This window comes from Helicoverpa armigera, chromosome 5 (assembly GCF_030705265.1).
Source record: "Helicoverpa armigera isolate CAAS_96S chromosome 5, ASM3070526v1, whole genome shotgun sequence".
In the NCBI taxonomy this organism is placed as follows: Eukaryota; Metazoa; Arthropoda; class Insecta; order Lepidoptera; family Noctuidae; genus Helicoverpa; species Helicoverpa armigera.
Genome location: NC_087124.1, coordinates 7,300,634 through 7,319,322, shown reverse-complemented (window position 1 = coordinate 7,319,322; position 18,689 = coordinate 7,300,634). Strand labels below are relative to the sequence as shown.

Here is an 18,689-nt window from a genome sequence, read left to right as displayed (position 1 = left end):
CCACATTCGAGAACCAATCTCAACGGTTTGTAATCAGTTTTGCGAAATGCTCGTTTCCTCGTAAATTGTTGAGACCTAAGTACTGCGCGAAATATTGCCGCGGACAGTGTGACGTTGTGTGGACATGCTGTTTAGAACTGAAGATTTCAGATTGCTTCACCTATGATCTTTGTATACACCGCCTGATAAAGAGAACAGCTAGGGTTGGTCTCTGAGGAGATTAGGCTCAGAATTAATTTATAAAGGAAGTGATCATTAATGATAATAATTAATTATTACACTGTTACAGTTATATCAGTCAATATCCATCTGTTTAAAAAGAAATGCTACTTCAAATGATTGCTATATCCACCGCGATCATTAAATAGACAGATTTATGAATGCAAATTAATTTCTTTAAGACGTTGTAATTCAATGCACTGGAAGAGAACTGGTACTAGCTAAGGATATTAATAAGTGGTCAGATTAGATTATAATCTTTTAATAACTCTGACCAGACAAGAAGGTTTAATTTCCAAATTAAATTGAGCATAACGCATGAGTTGTGTCGTGTTCTGTTTTACTGATCTATTTAAGTGCTGTTGCACTTATTGAATATCATAATATACCTACTGTAAGAAATATCCATTCAAAGCGTAGGCAGAGGTTTCGTACATTAGCACACTTAGCAGTTTTTTTGTTCCATATAAATGAGGCGAGGTTATAAATATAGACAGGGCCCATATTTTAGGCTGTACAGATAAAACCACAAGGAAAACCCCACAGAAACCCGATCTTGGGGATTTAATCTGAGAGCACATTCTATGTAGTCGCGTTAACGACCACGAGACCAATAAGACCAGTGAGGCAGTTCACTTGACAATTTTTTTTTTATGTTCACAAATGTTTGATCTAGGTCAGTACACAAAAGCTTCTCTCTGTAACATAATTTCGATTGTTCGATCAACACGTACGAGCACCCGTGAACTAGTTTTTTTCTAGAACAAATTATTATTTAACGAATTGCTATACAGAATATATTACAATGCTAATCTACATAAAAAAACTTGTTTGTCCATCACAGATACAAACAAAACTGTGTATTTGATTACTAGCCAAAAGAGCGAACTGAAACATTGAATCGAGACTATAATGTTTGTAAAAAATCTATTATAACGCCAGACAGTGGTTCGCAAGTTAGTCCGAAAGCGCAATTTCACTTATGATTAATTTGCTAGAATAATGACAAAGATTGAGCGCCGCTGTTTGGACGCTCTCTATTCAAATACCAACATACTTTTATTTTACGTGAATGCGTTCGTTTTCATGTCTTATTTCTCATTTTATGATCATTCGCTTTTATTAGAGTGTTCTTAAATATCTAATTTTAAGTGGGAAGTTAAATCCACATTCAATTTCCATAAGTTCTTCGTATAATAAATAAATAACTTATTATGTTATTAGTTTGCATTTTGACACGGCTTTCCAATTTTAAGATTTTAATCCAAGAAACTATGTTTCTTGTGGTTAACATGTTTGTGACAAGATAAGTCCATATTCATATAGTTTAGGAATTTCATTATTAAAATATTTTTATATATCATGATTATAAAACTTCTTCTTTATTAATAAAAAAACAGAAGCACCTTCTAATCCAAATTTTTAAATACAAATATATTTATCTGTAACAGGTAACGTGTACCAATTCATTTATACAATCAAGCTGAAACTGACTACAATGACTGTTTCATTTGAGTCCCTTTTGATAAATAAACAAAAGTTTCTTTGTAAAGTTACATTACAAATTCGAATTCTCTATTTTTTTTTCAGGAAATATCGAGAAACATCGAAGCAGCCTAAACAATTCGTCATAGGTTTTACCAAAAGGTCACACAAAACTCTGAGAATTCTACTTAGCCAAAATAGAGTTCAAAGAAACGAGGTTTGATAAAAAATCTAAATAAAAAAGGCGCGAAATATAACTTGTACCAGAATAAAAAAAGTCAACACAAAGTCCTGTCAACCAGGATGTGGGTGGGAGATGGTAATTAATAACGAGACTGAACTAATTTCGCTGGAACTTTCTCCGTAATCTTATCTTTTATGACGTCATATTAAGAATCGTAAGAAAACTTTACAACACTGAAAAAACTCGAGCACTCGAACCGAAAACAGCACTTAATCAATACTGTAATAAAATTGCAATCAACAGTTTATTGGAGCAGGAGTTATTGGTCAGTTTTTGATGAACTTTAAAAACTTCCATGAATATAAAATTTGAGAGGAAGAAGTATATTGCTATAGAAAAGACAAAATTAATAACGAAGTCTAGTCTTTATATACGGCCTTCAATGTCATTTTGGTTTTGCCTGAATTTTAAAATACTTCTTATATTTCCTTAAAATCAGTGGAGTTTATCTTAAAAGTATGATTTTATATCAAGTTTGAGTTTTGGGACTACAAGAAAACGTGTTTAGCGTTTATGTTCGCATTATTCAAAAATAAAGAATTTATTACGTATTTCACGTATGTGCGGAGTTACAACTAAACTTAAGTTTGGAATGCTAAACGTTTAACATTCCAAGCTAAAGAAAAACAACTTAAAAATTTACAAAACAATGCAGAGATAGGCATCAGAATTTCAAAATTAGGGCGCAACAAGACCAACTTTCTAATGTCATACATTTATGTATATTAGTGTAATATCGACATATTGTATTTGAGTGGTCTGTACAATCGTGATCCTTTTGCTAAAGTGCTCGATATAAACAAATTGATTGAACAAGACGTGGTCTAAAACGTGCGAGCGAGTGACCCCGACCCGATGCGAGAAATTGAAAACACGCCCCACTTAACCTGGATACTGATGATACAACTAGACCAGCACCATCAATAACTTACTCTATTAATTAAATACGTACTCAATGACATAATTTACTTATTTACTGTCATGGATATTAATTTGATTTATTTATCACTATAATTAAAAAATACGGAACGAATTATTTTTTCACAAACACAATTCGTAGTATACCCGTATAAAGTCATTTTAAGAATAAATAATTCTAAAAATACGCAATCAGTCGATTTAAGAGAATATAAACAAGAAATGCTTCCTCCGTTACATCAAAGCTACGTATGAATTTAATGTGTTTTGTAAATTGGCAACCGCAACGTTCTTACGACAAGAAACTTTATAGCAATATGGTTATTTACCATAATTATTAAGTAAAACATATAAATTATATGTGCTTTCACATGTGAGATGAATCGCTTCGCCACGTAGAAGTAAACATTATCTTAGGTTAGGTCCTCGAGCCCGCCTCATGCAATATTGATGTTTAAGCTTATTTGAAATGTTAATTTGTGACGACGGTGAAGATAAAATAGAACTTACCGTGTCGATGTCGTTAGAAAAATTAACATTACAAAATAAGTGGAATTCATCAATATTACATGAGATATTGGAAGTCATATCGAACTGTTCTTCTCCTAAACACCATAGGTTAGTTGACGACGCGCCATTATGTCATTATAATAGATGTTTTTTTTTACCGCAAGTTATATTCTAATTGGATTCCGACTTTAATTTCACCTAAAGTGTTATTTGATGAAAAGAAACGCGGTAGTATCGCGATGGTAAAAAAGTGACCTACAATGGAGCCATGGGTTTTCCTGCTTGTGTCTTGTTATTAAAAAAATATAAATGGCCGACCATCCAATCTTGCCGGTAATTAAAGAAGCGTTATTGAATAGCTCTAGATCGGCTGAACATAGCTTTATAACTCCAAAATGACAGAGATATAGATTTACTACAAATTGTTTATCACAGGTTTAGAGAGCATTGTTAAATATAAATGACTTAATTAACACTTCGACTAGTAAAAAAAAAGATATTAACATATCGTTATTATAAGATAACGTTAATAAAAACCGTGCTATGTGTAGAATGTTGAGAGAAATTAGTAAAAAAAACGATTAGTCCATAACATTAATCGATTGCTCTAGAATGCATCTCAGCCAAAATAATAATAACTATGTGTGGGAAACAGTTCAAAAGGATTCCTATAGGTTAATTTATTTTGACATCTAAACTAAAGATTCAAGTTTCCTACAGATTAATTTATCTGTTTTTTTACGCCATTTTAACATATATAATTTAGACTGTCATAAAAAATGTCAACGTTTTATTAATTACTTCGATTCTAATCAGCATAAATTGTACTAATTATAAAACTATAATGACCTGAGTGACATTTAAATATTATAATAATTAATCGTGTTTTTTATCAGCATAATTGCTTGGTAATGTGAAGTATAAGCGTCGCGTGCGCATCGATCGCATTCAGTGCGTGTAAACAAAAACGGAGCCATTCAGAAGCCGATCAATTAAGTGAAGCTACTTCATTTTACTAACGTTACATTGAAACGTTATGTTAATTACTACAGATTATTTTCATGCTGAAAATTATGCTCTTTGTAGGTTTTAATTGGGATAGTTTAATTTTTCTTGTAAATATATTGGCAGTTCTGTAGATAAAGACTAGAATAAATTTGATCCATTTATTGATTAGAATATGTAAAAAAAATCTTTGCGATAGCTGTTAACAAGAGGGTAATGTTATGTCAAATATGAATTTACAACAGCGAAACACGCACACAGTGCTTCTGTATTCAGTAAATAAAACATTTAATAGTTTAAAAAAATGGTGTAAGCAAATATGAGTTGCCTTGAAAAATATATTTTCATGTTTAAAATTAAATTATATTTCAACATATATGTAATTGTTCCGAGTGTAATGTCCAGTGCAAAGAGGTCAAATACCCTTCGACCTCCACGAGACAAACCTTTTGAATTCGTTGACAGTGAACACGCTGTAATGTTGTTTTTTAAGTTTCCTTAAAAAGTAGGTATGATTTGTTATTTTTAATTTTGCTAATCAACTCTGAATCATTTGTCAAAGCAAAGGTTAATTTTGTCTAATTTCCATGTTGAAAAAGATTCTTGTAAGCACAAGTTTCAAACGTTAGTGTTTTTTTTAAGCTATTTATACAACAGATACTCCTATATTATGTTGTATAAAGGGTGATAAAAAAATATATTAATGGAAAAATTAAAACTTGTATCGCTAAACTGTATGGTGATGAGATGTACGGTCCACGTGGCACGTGGCACGCTATCTCTATCGTATCGCAGCGTGCCACGCTAGCGGTCAAACTGGAACCACAACAATATCCACAAAAACTCGAACAGGATTCTAGCATAATCCGTGACATGATTAAATGCGGAAAATATCAATGACAAGAGATATATGTACTTTAGTATACACGTGTACAAAGCTTTGTATATTTATAGTGAGGTGTCAAGTTGTCGGCGTGACGCCGGCGCTTACCGAATATACATACGCTGAATATAGTAGCATATGCAAATATTGCTCTTAAATATATTTGGACAGTCGATCACTTAACGAAATTATGGCTCGGCAATTAACTTTATGATAATTTGTATCTTTAGGCGCGGAAAAAATGTGCATATTTTATTTGTAATTGTTTGTGTCACTCTCATCAAATATGTAGAGACTACTTCTGTTTGCACAGCCTATTCAAATGAACAGACATAATAGTACTTAAATGAAAACACTACCGAGAATTGTTGCACGCATAATTTTCCAGTAAAGGCTCATAGCGCGTTGATGTCTTTTATATTGTCGGCCGACAAACGACATTGCTATCGACGCAGTGCACAGTGGCATTATAATGTTGTAATTTGGAATGACTTGTAGATAACACTCTGCTTTATTCAGTAATGCAGCTCTATTAAGCTACTAAACATTGTAGTCGAGCACTCTTTCGCAGCGCATAAATCTATCGGTGCTCTAGATAGATAAAATTAAAATGATACCTGGAAACACGCTCAAGCTGAAGGTAGTTCCGTGTCTGTTGACGTCCGGCAAACCTTCGACATTTCCGAACAAACACAGTTGAATCACCGGCTCGGGAGCCGCGGCTCGCGGAGGCTGCGGCGCGGGCGCGGCCGGGGGCGGCGCGCGGGCCGGGGGAGGGAGGGGGGGCAGCGTGCGAACATACGCCCGCGAGGTCGCTGTCTTTTTACTCGCATTACCTCCTGACATTCGAACTTAATGGAGTTGCCTTATTGAAATTTAAGCAGAACGACTACCGACGTAATGGAATAAAATTAGGTTATCGTAACGAGAAAACGGTCTTCGAGTGGCCATCTTTAAGCTCTCGGCGGCCCAATAGGAATTCGAAACATTTAGCAGAGGCTGCACGCTTCAGAAAGCTAGTCGTCTCGCTCGCCCCGGGCCCGCCGCTCGTGTGTCGGAAAAGAATAGATATAAGAACACAGTCCTATCGACGAATAGTCATTGTTCTTGGCCGTAATGGAACAAAATAAAGACAGAACAGCGGTTTTCGTGACTGTGAGACGCAACTATCGGAGTAAACGAGGGTGAGCGGGAAAGAAAATAAGGTTTTTAGGGTCGATGGCCGAGCGAAGGAACTTAAAATTGGATTTTCTTAAGAAATATGCTTCATTTAGGACACGTCTATCATAATCTCAAATGTTGTGTCAAGCCAGCATGTTTATTGATGTTAACAAATTATTATCGATGTTTAGAGACATTAATCAGAGAAGCGCCATTGCAGCAATGTAAATGCTAATATTTTTTCTAACAGGAATCTTGTAAGAAGACAGTATGGTTATTAATTAACCTGAAGTATTTCATTTGACCTTATTTGAATCAAACAGTTGTTACATAATTAGTTTATAATTAATTAGAGACACAGTTATGGAGTGATGACGTAACGTGAGCATGAATCAGTGACCGGCGGGTCCCGTGCGTCCCGCGGGCACGAGGCGCGCGTAGCGGGACCGCCCCCCCCCTCGCCCCGCCTCGCCCCGCACGCCCCGCACGCCCCGCACGCCCCGCCCCCCGCGCCCCGCACGGACCGTTACGCCGGCGTCCTTGGCTGAGTTCTTTCTTGCGCGGGCGCAGCAGGTCGGTGTGAACTCGTTCCGCGCTGCCACCGCTGTGCACGTGTGCTTCCCTGTGTATGTGTGCACCGCACACGTGTGTGAGTGCATTAGATTAGTCCTAACGGATATTACGGAATTTCTAAGATAAATATACCTCAAATATGAACTAGCGATATTAACACATACCTTTATATAGAGCAAATTAGTTTTAGTAGTTATTTATAAAAACTTAGACCGATTAACATTCAAGTAAAGCAACGTTGTACTTGCAGTGAGCCGACGCCTGCATGTCTATTATGAATCCTATTAGAAATATCTGGCCTATTTGGAATTCTTCGATACTAATAGATTGATTGCATTGTATAGGTATCATGTTCTCTGTCTACAAGATAAAACTAAGCTTTACACTGATACGAAAATGTATTAGAATAAATAAATCGTCGGATGTAATGGTTCAAAATATACTTGTGCCTCGGGGCTTCGTGGACCTCATTTGTGTAATGTTATATCGAAGTATAGTAATGTACGATTATAGTTGGTCTAAATACGAATGTACTTACTGTACTTTATTTGTTTTACTTTTGTTATGGACGAACATCGATTTAACTGAAAAATTTTAGATTACAATACGAAAGTGCAATAACAAAGCTGCTGAAAAAAAACTAAGATTTTTTTATTGAATTGAGAATCTCCTCCTTTTTGGAAAGTCGGTTATAAAAATGCCTTTTTTACTGTTGACACTAGCCGACTTATAAGCAGACTTTTATTCAGCCTTACAAATTGAATGGTATTGAAAGCAAATGCTATTGAACTTGTAATTAAGAGACGAGTATGGATAATGAATAACTGAATGAAACGGAATGAGCACGAGACCCGAGCGACCCCCGCTATTGTAACATTACGGTACGTTTTATCACGTAACTTACTACTGGCAGGCTAGAATATTCCTCACTGTATTGAGCAGTGACGACCATAAATCGTACTTCGTATTTTTCTTTGACATAATTCTCTTTTTAAACATATATACGGACTACGGATAAGGACCCAAGCTCACCGACCATACTAACGTCAGTTTACTCAAAACAACTGTTTTTATATGTTCCATTTTCAAATTAAACAGTTGCTTTAAGAAAAACGGACATTTATACTATCTGTGTAAATGGGCCTTAGTATTATTGTCTTCAACTAGCAGTTCCCTCGTTTTACTGGGGGTGATTTGTATGGGGCATGTGTTAGGAGATGTGGGCACTTTTGAACTAACATAATAGGGTAATTACTGCGATTACTGCGATAAAAAGATGTTCCCTACAGCTTAGCTCTACGGTGCTCCCAACTACATCTCAATCTTTTCTCAGAACAGAAAGAATAATAGTAATACAATTAGCTCTTCTAACAATACTGTTAACTATGATGTATACGAATTGCTATTCTTATAAAACATGTTACCTTGGTTAAGTGGCAATGGAATCGAAATTTAATTTCAATTCAATTGCACTAATTACGAGTACATTCTTTGCTTTATAACTATAGTGCAACACTGTTCGACTACAGTCAATGACAAATCACTGAACTGTACTAGCAAATTAAGTTACCGATTTCTACCCTAAGTTAATTACTTAATCAACATGTACAAACCAAACTGATTTGTACTCTAGTGAGCCTTTTCTGGTATAAGGAACAACGAAAAAACTGGAGTGAGTCGCAGGTTATAGGTATCTGCGCAAGTCAAACGTTTTGTATGATTGATATTTCACCCTACAAGTGATACCACGTCACTGACGTCACAGATGACATTTATCAATAAATAGCAATGCGGCCTTACGCAACATCCTTTGTTACTCACAATCCTATTTGCCGCAGACACCACACGACACAATTATATAGACGACCTACATTGCACACGGAGACACGGAGACTCGGCCTCACAGAAATAAAACCGATTCCATGAAAAACAACAATAGTCGCCGACCATAATGGATTTTGATATTGGAAAAGATAGGCTTTTTTACTTCTTATTATTCTTATTACAATTGGGGTTTTCCAGCATTTAGCATGAAAGAACTTACAAAAGAAAAAATGGTGGAATCAAAAAACAGTCTGAATAGGCAACAAAAATATTGCGACAATTTTCTAATATTCATTGAATTTATTAGTGCATTAATACTTGTGTTAGGAATTTCAGATCAGGTTAACCAACACGCCATTAAAAATAGGCAGCACTTAGAAAATCCGTGCAACTTGTGTAGGCTATTTTTAGAACCTTTAGTAGTACAAGTTTCGAAACCCCAACCAGTAAAGGTCGGTTGAACTAGAGGCGTTCTCGGCGGCCAGCACTAAAACATTAACAACCTCTTTAATTATTGTTCTTATTACGAATTTTATTTTGTCAGTGGAAAGCTTTTAAGATGGCGCTAATATCGTGCAGTTATCGAGCGTTGAGCAACGAGCAAGGACGATCACGCGGCTGATCGTGCGGCTGTCGCAATCGCCTGCGACTTGCGAGCAGCGAACATGCTCTACTAGTTTACTGCCACTCCGGTGCGAACGCGAGACTTCACTTTGCCGACACACGACACTTGTTCCCTGGTTGAATACTCCGCTGCCACTACAATGTACTGCTGCAGTTTGGTACATACATATTTTATGTAATTTACATACCATGTCTAAATTGTAGTCTATGTACTGGGATGTCTATTAGAATAGTTTATTTTCAATTTTACATTATTTAAACAGGTTACAGGTGCTAGTAGGGCTGCACAGGACAGTGATATGTTGACGTGTGAGCAACACGTGGTACAAGGAAGTTGCACAAGCTCTATAAAGTTCATAATGACACAAATATGCATGCATTACTAGTCACCACTTCATCTCAGAACCATTATACCATTATTAGAGGCCATAAAACATTTAACTGCAAAATTAAGTCCAGTAAAGCCTACTGCATCAAATAATCATAAATGAAAACAAATTAAGGAAGTAAGAACCGAGATATTGGATAAATCGTTGAAGGGACATTAGATAAGAGATTCTTATACGCTAATGCGGTATTAATAATAGAAAATTATTGCAGTCCTAAGTCAGAACATGCTTCCCTTTAATAAATATGCGAGTTGGGAGTTACAGCGACGTAAATCTTGTTTATGCGTCGACGAAGTACAAGTGAGTGCCTTCAGGCGGCGGTGTGCGCATGCATGCGCCGAGTCCTCCCATACACATTACCTTAGATACCGATACCGCGAGTATTTGTAACAACTTAATCATTCCTATACAGATCATGCGAGAATTTGTTTTCTGTGAAATAACATGTACGCGAACCGAACCGTTGCCTGTCATTGTAATGTGAACTTTATGAGTATCGGCATAAATTAGGAAATTATAAAACGTAACGCGTGCTGCTAAAACATCATGCGCCTTACCTACGTATCGCGCCATGAATCAGATTAAAGTACTTACACACGTTTGTTAGACGCACACAGACGCACGTTGCCGACGTGTGTACACTGTCGGGCGGCGTGTGTGCACGCGGCGCGGGCGTGTGCGTGCACTCACACACGCGCGGGGAGGTTCAACGTACCAGTCGCCACTACGAGAGTTCCTTGTTCCACTTTACCACTGACACTATATTATTATTGTTCCAATGGAGTTTCCGATTCGGCCGACGCTTTTTTAGAGTCCTTATTTTTATTCTTTTTAATTGCTCGATTGAATTATAGGTAGTATTCAATGCTTCCTTATCTTTTCTATATATGTATAGCGCATGTAGTTCTCAATATTAAGTAAGGATACACAAATATAAGTGAGGCACTTAGTTTAATTTCAACAAAGCATACAGTAATGGTCGTAAAAATCGCTGGAACTGATCACAGCTACTCCACGACGCTCATTTAAATAAAAACATTCCATATTAATTGGTCTTGCATACCGAGCTCCAATCACTTGAGCATTTTCATTTCAAAGCTTTAATAATTCGACCTAGGTACATACAATATTTTTGATTTCCCTGTATCTGTTAGCCTTGGATTTTATCAAGTCAATTAATTTATCCAAAAGTACATTAAAAGTAAGCTTTCAAATAATTTAGGCCACTAACACCCTTGCCAAATTACGCACATTGAAATTGCGTAAGCAATTTTGAAAACATGTAATTGTGTAAGCAATTACTGATCTAAAGTGCTACAGTATAAAAGTTTAGCAGTGTAATAAGTACCGGAGTTGTAAATGATTCAAAGGTACAACACGATCATTATATCTTGTTATTAAAATAAATGTCAGTTAACGAGCTACAAAGGATAAATGTACATTGAAGATAAATGCATAGCTATTTACGAAGTTCCATTAAAAGCTGCGCCATAGAAAAGACATCAACGCGCGGCCAGCTCACAAAGCTTACGAGCTGCATTTACGTAACAATATTTTATACTACGAGTAAAATTAAATATTAAACAAAAAAATAAATAATGTTAAAATGTAATGCAATGACACTGCACTTTGTCTAATGACGTCAGATGCCGTGTAAAAGTAATTGCTTCACAATGCAGTTAATTTATACAATAGTTCTGCTGACTGTGCCGGCTATTGGTCTCTTATTAACCAGAGTCAGGTGTAGTTTGTCGGCAATTGAATAAACAACAATATGATTCATCACGAAAGTGAAAATGTACCATATTCAGCTGTGAATAGAAGTTTTCTTGGAAGCAATAAAGGTAGATAAGTGTCTTGATGTTGGCTAAAATTACATTTATATCTGGGCCACTAGATTTTTTACAGATTGGTATCGTTAACGTTCCAACAATTAGAGAATTAGATTCCAGTTAACTTGGTTCTTTTAGATTATAACTGTACCGTGCAGGGATTTGTCGGCACGAGATTTCGCGAACTACATAATACGTATAAATAGTAGGTAGCTGTGCGCAATACCGCCTCATAAAATATATAAACTGGTTTTGCAACATGCCAACTGTTGTTTTTTTAAGTCAGACAAAGTTTTATTTCTTTTTTATTAGCGTTATTAATAGTTGTGCTAAACGCATGCTAACGTGTTTGTTCCCGACTCCAAATGTTCTTACGACATTCTGCTTTATTATAATATTATTACTATTAGACGAGGCGCATGTATATATTATATTTGTTTGTGCATATTCGCTGATAAAATTAATTATCTTCGGTTGCTGTGCAAGCCTGTTCTAAGCGGAACGATGAACTTTTTGAACAAGTGGGTCAAAAAACATAACTACAAACACAATCTCATCTACTATGTATTAATATGAAATTCTTGTAACATTTTTTATACGATAGATTATTTATTTCGTATTAGATTTTTTTTTTATAGAATTATAATTTTATTATAAGTTAGTAAGTAGAAATAACATAATGTGCACAATGAAAGTAATTGATGATCTACAGCCGCAGCGCCGCGAGATTAATTCTTACAATCAATAAACATGACACGTTCACAATACAAAGCATTTGTTAACAACAATTAAATATACATGATTTCTCTATAAGCTTTTAAACAACAATGAAAGTTGTCATAAAGAATTAATCAAAATAGAGTTATTCAGTATTTTATGAGTATTTTATACACAAAATTTCCAAACTTATCAATTTTTAGAAACTCCAGTGAATTTCAAAATTACTTACTTTATTGCATCCCAAAGGTAATAAATTAATTTAATATGCATGCCACTTAAATAATGCTTGATCGCGTCAAATATGAACTTATAGTCACATTACGTCAGCTGCTCAGTAATCGAACATAAAATACTTGCTATATAAATGATCGAAGCGCCTGCAAACCACGGCAAAGGTTTTTTGTTACAAACCATCTAACGGGTTAATGAGTCTTCGGACCCCATTTATGAGGAAAAAACTCGCACAAGAAAAGTCTGCCGAAGTATTAGATGAGTAGGCGTCTTACAGTTGTAAAAATGTTTGAAAAAGCAATGTATAATCGTCATTAATCATGAAGTAAGGAGGCAATAATTGAGCAATTAGAACCAAAGCTTTTAAGAGCCTTATTAAGTAAATTGAGAGTTCTTTTTTGTTAGGTAAAATTAAATACTAGTTATATTTATATTTTAATCGCCCGTACAAGTTAGAGAAATAATTTATATGAATCTAGAAATCAGGGTTTAATCTTATCTAGGCTGAGGGTAGATGGGAGTCGGAGCTATGGATTCAAGGCACGTACAATAGCTTGGTTGCAATCCTCGTGAAAACGGAAATTACCCAACCTATGAAAAGGAATATTTCTCAGCAGAGTTTGAAGCAAGACAGAGCTTTAGAAGACGTTATGATCGATTGAGTGAAAATAATGTCTTGGTGATTCTTTAACATAGATGCCCATGCACTAATTAAAGAACATTCTAGGCGGCTGTTTGATACTTAGGGTGACCAAGATGGTAGAGACGAAGGATAAGCATGCTATCCAACGGCTTGGTGAATGTGATGTGATACATCTAGTTGACAGCGATAGAGAATAAACTGATATATTTTTTTTAAATAAATATAGAGTTACTCCAAATTAACAAGTATTTATAATAGGTACCCATATCTTGATTGACACGAAGAAAAGAGCAAAACGAAAATATGATCAGATAAACTTGCCATTACCATATTAAGCAAAAGGATGTGAGCATCATCATCATTACGATCGAGATGAAATTTTAATAAAAAAAGTGATTGATTGAAGTCTGAGTCTTATTCCTATTTCAATAAGATTAAAAATATAGTATAGTGCGGTTTCAAACCAAACACTATGGCGAAAGCTGCCAGCACTAATGAAAGCAAACGTGTTTTAGTGTTAGGTACGTAAAATACTTTTGGAGCTAACTTTTGAAATTTTGAGATGCTTGAGATGCTTCGAATTGACGTCAATTACTACACACGTAGGTAAAAAACTACTTAAGAGGACGAATTGGAATTTTTGGCGCCAAGGATCTCAATTTTTCTCAGTAAATACAAAACGGATCAAAATACAACTTGGTTACCTGAAAGTTCATGATATAAACCTTATTTTGTTAGAAGTGAAAACATGATTAGGTAACTTTTATAACAGAAAAAAATATATCAAACATACCTCTTTTTAAACAGAGATTCACATATTATGGGCAAACGGGACCGATTTAATTTTTTAGTAGTTGAGTATATACATACTCTTTAAAATTGTAGAAGGAATTTTTATTAAATTATCATTTCTAAATATTAAAATTACAAAACCATTTTGCCGCTTACGACTTTTAGTTATAAGCTAGCGCGCGTATTGTTATCCTCGCCCCGCTCAGACGCTCCGACCCCTTTTGGCGCCTTAGATGCGCGTGCCGGTTATGGAATTATTGTTGACCAATTCCTCGCCTTAAATAGGATTACTGTATGTTAATAATTCAGATTTATAGATTCTGCTTAAATGTTAATAGGCTTTTTGAGTTCTATATTAACCAAATTAATATTTAATATATTTTTTACTAGCTTTTGCCCGCAACTTCGTTCGCGTGGAATAGTGACTACCAGCAGATTTTTGATTTGACCAATAGATGGCGCTATATGTCCGGAATAATTTTATTTTTATTTTTTTTTTGTAATAAAAACTATCCTATGTCCTTTCTCAAGTTTCAAACTATGTCTGTACCAAATTTCACACAAATCGGTTCAGTAGTTTAGGCGTGAAGAAAAGACAGACAGACAGACAGACAGACAGACAGACAGACAGACAGAGTTACTTTCGCATTTATAATATTAGTTTGGATATAGGTTAAAATTTCAATATTCAATAGAAATATTGATATGAATTCAACAATTAAAATATGCGTGTATTATTATTTTTATATTAAAATATTTAATGTATTTTTAATGCTAATTTTGTAATTGTGCGTTTCCAAAAAACATATTAAAATTAAATAGGCCAAGTTTTTAAGAGCATAAATAATGTTAGTTTAAGGAAAAATCTAGTCTTATGATTATTCTGAATTATATTAACGAGAACCGCGCCTATATACGTGATATAGGTACGCAGAAACAATGTTTGTTCCTTGTAAAGGTTAACGCAGGTTGTCCGTCTGGTTACTGTCGGCTGAAGATTTAGCAGAGCGCCCGCTGCCCTGCCCTTGACTCTTGCCCTACGTTAACGGCATACAATCATGGCCACTACAGCATCTTTAGCATCCTCGAACACGTCTGGCGGTTACAGTTATGACCTCAACAAAAACATAAGTGTAGCTAAAAAATAATCTCTCTCTGGCGCAGTCGGGTAAAATAAATTACTGGCATACAATCTTAATAAAGCGGTTTGGAGATGAAGTGATGTGGAAATTAGCGACCATAAATCGAACCAATTTATGCCATTTTTTGTGGTAATAAAATCCGCGAAGCCTTAATAAATCCCGCTCAAGCCATACTTGAACAAAAGCATTGTCGTCCAGCGGTTGAACTGATATGCCTTGTAGAACATTAACATATCGCAAAGGTATGAGGTCGCCTTCAGGCACCAGGAACTGTACCTCGATATAATGTGTTTTAATAAAAAATAAGAGTCTTGCAACGTCAATAAATCATTTTACGTGCGCAGTGTTGACGGACAATGTCCCGCTTGACTGCGACTTAAGTGTAGCTCGATATACTTATTGTCCATCATTCATAGGATTCTATTCATTAATTCAGTTGGTTGCAGATTCAATGAGCAGCGGCGGCGGAGGTGCATACAGACGAGATGACTTGCGATTGACTTTCACCTTCATTGTACAGTCATGTAATATTCACATCACTGACGTTCTATGTTATTCCTGATACAAGTTTGTCGATTACAGCCTTTTCTCACTAGCGAATTTTCTAAAAAGATTTTTCGCTCGGATTTTAAATATTTTTTTATGCCGACAGTTGTCCAATGTTTGCTGTCATACAGATACGTGCGACGACGCCTGTACACAGAGCGATGTCACAAAGTTTTTCCGCTCGGAAAATCCGCTAATATGAAAAGGCTGTTAGTTCGCGACAATGTGTCACTTAGTCACAAAGACTATATAATTTTATGATGCTTACCTTTAAGTTTGATGCGACACCTGACGATTTTATATCTGTAATAAATAAAATACCATTAATATACAGCTTAACATCGATGATAAATTAGAAGACTAACTTTTCCCAAAGAAAAATATTACTCCTATAACATGTTGTCTGCGCAATTCTGACATACTTATTTTACTCAAAAAAAATACCATAGAGAGCTCATACAATCATTTTTATCAGAATAATGAAAAAGGGATCACAATAAAATTACTTTAAACTTAATATAGTTGGCAAAATTGGTCTTTAGTGAAGTCTTCGCGAACATTTTGGAAAACATAAAGCAATGATTTGTTGCAGGACGCAGAGTAAATGGGTTTTCATACACAAAAAGTTTGTAGTTATTTCAAGGAGATACCTCCAACTGACGATAACAAACGATAAATTGGCCATCACTGTTACAGGTATTCAATATGTTCTCTAATTTAGTACAGCGCAAATTGGAAGGGTCAAAAAGTTCAGAAGACGAAGAGAATTTTTAAATTCAAGAATAAAATATCGACATTAAACATTTCATGAACTCATTCAGAATGAATATTACAATGATTTTCCGGCAAGATCACTGTTGTCAAAACTGAGGAGTAAAAAAGTATCTCCGAACAATTTAAAATTAAGTACTCACAATATAATGTCAATGCGCAAACATACTTATAGATAGTGTGTAATAATAGTAATTATGTTTGTGCAAAACGAAAGAAATTACTCATAAGTAGCCAACCATTTAGGTACCGTATGTACACAAGCATAAGTGCATACACGCATAAATTGGTGCATTAAACGTGAAAAGGTTGTTTGTTTAGTTGGAAACTGGTGCAAAACAAAAGTGGTGCAAACCGCAGAACCAGTCCTGCGACAGGAAGCGGCCTCGAGGTCCCCCCTCCCGCCCCGTCCCGCGCCCCGCCGCCCCCCGCCCGCCCCACCTGCTGCGCGACTCGACCACCTGATCCAGACAAAGCGTGTCCTTCGCGTAGTGACGCATACAAGTGCATTGCACTAATAATACCGACCGAGTCCTTTCCATGTCCGGTAGGCAACAAGCCCTCAGCACGACCAATAACTGCACTATCATATGATACTCGCCACTTCTTGCATAAAACCGTATGACCGTATCGATGGTTAAATCCCTTACATAATCGTCAGATCGCCTCACATGTTCTAATTTATGTTTGAATATTATAGTTGTGCGTTTCCTTATTCTCTTTCGATATTAAAATATTTCAATATAGGAAAATGGTTATTGTAATAAAGATCCACATTTGTTCATGATAATCAATAATACTGAAATGCTAATTTTCTATACATTAATGTGTAACAATCATATACAAGGCATGGATTACATAATTCTGGTTTGTTATAAAGTCTAAGTCTATGATTTTTATTTATTAGTTACTGAACTGAACATACACGGTAAGTGAAAAGTACATTGTCTACTAAGTATTCAGATTTAAGCAAGTGGGGACGCCATTTATCGTAGATTAAATAATTATGATGATATTCAACTGACAATACAGAGGCTTTAGCACCAATGTGGGAGGTGTCTCGCTTTATGAATATAATAACAAATCTTGCAGTGTAAAGATGTTCTGTTCCGCAGTAAACGTTGCATTTAAACGCCTTTATGTCATTTGCACAAGATTTATGAATGGAAAACAGGATTAAGTGCACAAACAAATAGTCGCTTTCGTAGAGAAAATGGCTATAATTCTGCGTGTAACAGTTCTATCTATTCTGAGTGCTAATTCATTAATTTTAAAGCCTTACATTGTGTCACTAGTGACATAATAGGGATGGATGGTTGTAGCATAAATAGTAACCTAACTTTTCTAGTTATGATTACTAGTTGACCCGGCGCACTTCTTTGTTAAGTGTCAAATTTCTGATGTTTATGTTTAATTTTCCAATTATGTTCAAGACTTTCTTAAGTTTAGTTCAGAACCTTCTCATGGCAATAATGACCTCAACAAATATAAATTGCAAAATCACAACAAAAGGAACAAAGATTTTTATATATTTTTTTAACTGAGTCTGTAGTTGGTACATAAAGATGATCAGTGAGTACACAGTACGTACCACTAATCCCTTGTGGCGAATTAGCTTTAAAGAATCCTTCCACTCCAGTTTAATATCTTTGTAAATGTAGAGCAATTGGAATTTTCTGACAAAGAAATCAGTTGCCAGCTATATAAATCGTGACTGAAACTTATCTCAAAATAGAATTGTTGTTGTGTAGAGAGTAAAAGAGCAATGTTGTTGATGCGCACGCGGCGGCGGCGCGGCGCGGCGGCGGCGGTGCGGCGGCGGCGCGGCCGGCACGAGCGCGCACAAAGCCGCTCTGCGTAACCGCCGAGTCTCATCGGACCGCCCAAAGAAACGATCTCATAGAAAGTAGAGCAAGTCATTTATTTATTCAGTGCAGCGGCGGGTGCGAGCGAGATGCCACACCGAAACTGGCTCATTAAAATAAAAATCAGATTTTCGAGTGCAACTCGCGCGAAGTTAAATAAAAGTTTCCGACGAAATTTGCTCGAGTTATTCCAAAAAAGGCGCGCGAAACGCCTCTGCGACGAGATCACAAGATACAAGTGCGAGGTGAAACCGACCGCGATAGTGTCCGACACACGCGCGCCGCGCAGCCTCACGCGTTTACTTTCATTCG

The 18,689-nt window shown here is 35.9% G+C and overlaps 1 protein-coding gene across 1 annotated transcript in view; it reads right to left on the bottom strand.

Annotated features, from left to right (window-relative positions):
* LOC110384522 (uncharacterized) overlaps positions 1-18,689 on the bottom strand; it is a 54,627-nt gene that overhangs the window by 14,821 nt on the left and 21,117 nt on the right. Inside the window, exon 2 of the mRNA XM_021345833.3 lies at positions 16,010-16,044. The gene's annotated coding sequence lies outside the window, so the exon portion shown is untranslated. The remainder of the gene's footprint in view (positions 1-16,009; positions 16,045-18,689) is intronic.